The sequence below is a fragment of the Camellia sinensis genome, chromosome 12 (assembly GCF_055761805.1).
Source record: "Camellia sinensis isolate YWXY chromosome 12, ASM5576180v1, whole genome shotgun sequence".
Lineage (NCBI taxonomy): Eukaryota > Viridiplantae > Streptophyta > Magnoliopsida > Ericales > Theaceae > Camellia > Camellia sinensis.
The window spans coordinates 71,302,148-71,308,599 of record NC_138972.1 but is presented as its reverse complement, the minus strand read 5'-3'; positions in this window follow the sequence as shown (position 1 = coordinate 71,308,599).

The window sequence follows — 6,452 nt, the reverse complement described above, 5'->3', positions numbered from 1 at the left end:
GACCAACCTATCCTTCTTTTCTGTTCTTTCCTCTCTGTGCTCTCCCATTTCAATTTTGGTTGGCACTTCCTGCTAGCCACCATTGCCATGCCCTCCCTTGTAACCCCCAAGCCTTCTCCTACCCATCCTCGCTACCCTAGTCCTTTCCATCATTTCCCATCATCCCTACCAATGTTACACCTCATTGCCCCATTGTTGCTTCTATCAGTCTTAACTCCTTCCCTTTTCACCTAAGCCCTCACCATCACAACTACCCTTTCCTATAAACCCTAACCATCGCAACTACTTGAACCTCTTAGCCTTTCTCCATCACAACGTCACACCTCTACCCCTTATTGTTGGGAAACATGTTCGGTGAGTGTTACTTATGCTAAGATGTACAGGGTAAATTTGTGTGCGGTTGTCACTTGTCACTTGCATCACACATAATTAAAACTTGCCCCTAGATGTTTTGCAGCAGTAGATGTTTTGTAGCATCACACATGATATATTTGCTTTCAATTTAATTTTTTTTTTTTGTTTAATTTACAAAATTACATCTATTATTATATATTTTTTACTAGATTAAAATAGTAGGAAAAAAAAATTATCTTCAATTAAGAAAAAAAATATTAGCCTAGAAATTTCTATTTCACATACTTTTCAATCAATTAGATGGAGTTACATAAGTAATTCAAAAATGTCATGCTACCTTTTAGTAGAAATAATATTAAAATATGTAAATAATTATTTATTAAACAAGTTATCTATATCAATTTCGTTTTATACAAGTTTAATACCAACTTAACCTATTTAATACTCATATTATTGGATCGTGCCATATTTGTGTGTGTCGGAAAATGGATAAGTTAACTTGTTTAACTCTTGGGTACCTATTATGGGATGCCTGAGTCAAATTTGTGGTCTGTAGACTCTACGAAATAGACACAACTAACATGTCTACTACTATTGTGTTCCACAGGAGTTCTCTTATAGATGTTAAATTTGTGTGTTAAGTCTTATTAATTTAGAGGGTAAATTGGTGCTCTCATGGATGTGTTAAAGTGTGTGTTATGAGGGTAGAATCCAATTGAATGAGTTAAATATATAGAGTACCAGTTGATAAAATTTCAAAAAATTCAACTAGAAGGACAAAGAAAGAAGGTAAATTACACCATTAATCCCTATAGTTTAAGCGAATTAATTTTCACTTTAATCCCCGTAGTCTTAATTTGAACATTTGAATCCCATATTTTCATTTTTTGTTGCAATATTGTCCGCTTGTCATGCGCCTTTTTTTTTTTTTTTTGGGATGAAAAAACAACTCAAGAATCAGTAACAAATAAGAATAAATAGAAAAATATAAATAATTCTAAACGATACAAAAATATAACAAATAGAAATGATCAATATTTGATAAAATTTGACTTAAAATTTATTTTCAAAATTTAGTTACGCAAATAATTTTGGGGTGTGAATTTTTATAATTTTGAGAGTGTGAATTACTAAAATTTTGGAGATACCAAAATTTATTAATTTAAAATTATATTAGTAACTACTTATATAGTATATAGAGTTTTAAATTTTTTTGGATGCGATTGCCCCTATGCACCCAGGAAATTATTCAATGCTTTAAGAGAAAATCTTATTGGTGATCCAAAGTAATAGTTAGTGGTCTAACTTATAGGACCTATTACTTGTGTTAGAATTTTAGAAGACAACTGATTAGGTGTCAACTTGTAAATGGAATGAATAGTGCTCCAGGAGCATTGAATAATATGCACCAATGTAGCTTCGGTTGAAACCATTGTTTTACCATATTGAAAGTAAGTGAGAATCAATCAATAATGAATAATTAAATAAACATATCTTTAAAATTTAAACATAACACACATGAAGAGCAAAATCTTGTTTAATGCAAGTCAATATAAATTAAATTCAACTCAAACTTAAACATAACTATACAAATTAAATCCATATCAATTAATACAATCAATATGAATTAAATCAAGGGGTACTTATGTGTAGGTCCTAATAAGTGGACTTATTGTCTAATAAGTCCTATGAGAAAAATTTGTCATAAAAAAAGTCACTAATTGTAAGTTTTAGCGATAATTTATAAAAATCATGACAAAAAAAGTCATTAATTGTCGATTTTTAGCGACATAAAAAAAATTGTCACAAAAAAATTATTTTTAGTGACAATTTTATTAACTTATTTTCAATAGGACTTGATGGGAATTAAGTCAAACTATTATGACCTATTGGTAATTTACCCTAAAATGAACTGCGAAATCCAATTCAAACTTCTACATCTACTACTACCTTCTTTCACCTAAAAAAAATAAAAATAAAAATAAAATAAAATAAAATTGTATGTAGAAAATTATTATGTGCAATCAAATCTATTGTAATAGACCAATTAAATGAAGACATATCAATATAAAGAAAATTTTAAAATACATATATAGATTGTTGGGCCAGTTTGGTTTAGGCAAAGCCTAAACAAAAAACGAATCCAATCTTATAGGTTTGACGATTTGAAAAAACAGAACCAAACCAACGCCCTAAAAAATCAATCCAACTCGGCCCAAAGTGGTCAATTTGGTTTGATTATTTAGTTATTTTGTTGATTAGATAATTTGAACACCCCTAAATAAAATCATAGAATGCAGTTCACTTATTTTAAGATTCAATATCGAACCTTGTATTAAAAAATCAGACCGATGAATTTACGATTCTTTGCTTACTCCTAACAATAAGTAAAATCATTGTTCTAGTGCAGAGAGGAAGGTCACATTGTGTGATAAGCATCATGAGATCATGTGATATGTTGATTATGTTGTGTGGTATGTTGAATCAATTTCAATAATAAATAAAGGAATAAATTATATTATTAGTATTTATAATTTGAGTGAAATGTCATTTTAGTTCCCATATTTTTAATTTGCATAATTTAAATCTTACACTTTCTATTTATTGTAATGTGGTCTATTTGTTATGCACCACTAACAATTTAAACAAAAACGATCACGTGCAAAACTAGAAAGAGCAATGTAAAATTACAAAGACAATACTTTGATTTCTCTAATTTTGCATGATTTTTTTCCATTCAAAATTTTAATGGTAAATAATAATAAAATTGAAGTTATAGAGATCAAATTATTTAAATTAAAACTATTAGAACCAAAGTAAAATATCATTCAAACTAAAGGGACCAACGGTGTAAGTTACTCTAAATGAGGCCAAGAAAAATTTTCAATTTTTTGAGAAAATTATCTCATTTTTATATTAGTTTTACTTATTATGAATGACCTCATTTTGGGAGTTTCTCTATTTGCACACATCAAAATCTTTCAACACACACTCTTATTAAACACATTAAATGATTTTAAAATTTGATACGTTGGTCAATACACAATGCACCATGTCAAAAACATCCCTATCTTTCTAAAACTATAAACTTTTTTGAATAAATTGTTACAATTGAAAAATGGGAAGTCAAAATGAAATTGATGTAAAGTGTAGGAGTATATAATGTAATTTACTTGAAATAATATGAAAACAATGAGTTTAATTTTGGAAAAATTTCATTTCAGTGTAATTTTAAAAAGATATTTACATATTAATGATAAACTTTCCAACATTAAAAAGCAATTTTATAAACTTTATCATATATCTGAAATTATTTTTTAAATTTACCACTTAATTTTTATTTTCCCTTTAATTTTCATAATTTTTTTTGAAATATTTTGGAAGTAAAAAACTAGAAATGAAAAAATCAAAGAAGAAAATAATACCAAACAAAACCTTTTTTTTTAATAATAATAATAATAAAACTCTAGATTATGGTTTTATTTTAGTCGGTCAATTTTTTTTTTTTTTTTTTGGGAAAAATAACAAATTGGTCTTACTTTACATAAAAAAAATTATTCAACCTTTTTCAATTTTCTATTAGAACAATTCAGTCGTATTTTGCATAAAACACTTTCACAAAATCTTATTTATCATATATTCCTCTTATACTCACGACATTTAAGAGAGTCAATATTTAGAAAAATATTTCTTTTGCTGATACTGTTAGTTTTTTTTTCTTAATTTTTTATTTCAAATTTTCCTTAATGAGGTGATTGCTAAAGCCCAATATTGCTGTGGAATATTACCAAACTCTACGCAATTTCAGTTGAATTCTTTTTTTCAAGTAACTATTAATTTTTTGATGTATTAGGTGTTGATCTCACTACTAAAAAAAAACACTTTTTGCGACCTCTATAAATCGTCGCAAATAATAAAAAAACAGTTGCAAAAAACCTTTTGCGACGGCTCATGCGACGGCAAATAGGGGTCGTGAATGTGGGGGTGGCAAATACTTTTTGCGACGGCAAAGCAACGGTCGCAAACTATTCGTATAATATTAATAAATGAGTATATCTCAACCTCAATCCCAAATTCATATATGGACCCAAAAAAAAGTATTAAAAAAAAAAGAAAAAAAATCTTTTTTATGCATTCCAAGTGTCTGCTAAGTGATCAAACAAACAAAACATTAGAGCCTAAATCAATGAACATAATGTTAATCAATGAGCATAAGTCATAGGGAAACACACAGAGGTATATATATAAAGCGAGAAACACATGTTAATGTTAATCTTCAAAATGGAGACAAAATTTATAATCATGAAAATTTATAAGACTGAGATTGATAGAGACTTATTTGGTTCCATACCATCTAAGTATTAAGCACCATATCCATTACTCTCATCCTGGCTCTTATTAGTTCCTCAGATGTTCAAAATCCAACCAAGCCACCTTAGTATACAGAAGGGTAAGATGAAATGTGGGACTAAATGTACAAACCTTGAACTCTTTTTTCTATTCTTTGGTTCATGGAAGGCTTCCACCATGAGTTTTGGCTCCACTCATCTGACACCTTCAAAAGAATGACAACAGATGTAAGTTTATATGAAAGTTTCAATAAAAATTAATATTTCTATGTTTATAGATACAAATGTGAGCTGCCTCATAATTTTTGAAATTTCTTAGCTCATTAACAAGTATAACTGTCATTAGAGAACCAAAAAAAAAAAAAACATGAAAATTACTAAACATAATAACAAAGTCTAGCAAAAAAAATTCTAACCTGTAGAATGGATCACTCTGTCATTACAATCTGTTCAGCAACCATGGCAGACAACCTATTCCAATTGTGTATTTTCTGGTCCATGGACGGTTTTAAACAACAAACTGTGACAAAGATTAGCTGTAAGACCCATTACTCATAAAAATTAAAGAGCTACATCTTGAATATTGCTTCTAATGAGATGAGAATGTCAACAAAAAACCTTCTCTTGTAATGCTAGTACAAAGGCCTCAGAGGCATCACCACTAGAAATAGCCACAAAGTTTTACGATGATTTTCTCAAACCAACTAATCAACCAATAAACACGAAAAACATCGAAAAAAGAACAAAAATTAGAACAAATCGAGCAATTTATGGATCAAAGAACTAAAACAGAGGTTTAAAAAAAAAAAGAAAAAGAAGCAAAAACAGAACTGAGGACAGATCTGCATTGCGATGCTGAATACATATACATACGTATATAAGCATTCATGTAATTATGCATTGATAGGACACTATGTACACAATGAAGCTCAAAGATAGCCTTTGTGTGTGTGCGCGTGCACGTAATGTAGGTGAATTTTGAGGTAGATGAAACGCATGAGAGGTGAGCTTACTCTGCTACATTTGAGTGCTTCAAGAGAACTTTTCCATGGTAGAGTTAGGGTTTCTCTACGACGAATCGCTCAAATTGCAGAGAGTAGATAATGTGTACGCAGATACAAAGAGAAATTGAGAGATCGAGAGAGGTATAGAGATTGAGAGATTGAGAGATCAATCGATTGAGATCAAGAGGGATAGTGAGAGTCATACTAGTAAGCGAGAGCGAGAGCGACAGCGAGAGAGAGAGGTTGAGCGAGCCAAGCTAGGGCAAAAGCAAATAAATAAAAGAAAATAAGAGAAATAAATGTTAAATATAAATTGGAGTTTTTTTTTCTTTTGTGACGGCCAAACAAGCAGTCGCAAAAAAATAGTCACAAAAAGTCAATTTTCTAGTAGTGTCTAGAAGTCAACATGTTAATCATTTTATTTATTTAAAAAAAAAATTGTTTTTTTCATCTGCATTTTTTTTTTAATTTTTTTGTGAATTTTAGTAATATTTTAGTCATTTTAAAAAAAATTTATATCAATTTAATTTAGATACACTTAAAAAATACAAAATTTGTCAAACGAGATTGTTAATTACAAAAACCTAACATAGAAAATTGATGAAATTTCTTTATTGTTGTATTGATTGAGATATCCATAGGATGGATGAGATTTTGAGTTAAGAAATTTATATGATAGCATGATTATGTATATGCTTGGACTATGAGAAAGAAATAAATACGATTGTGGATATGAAAAAATATC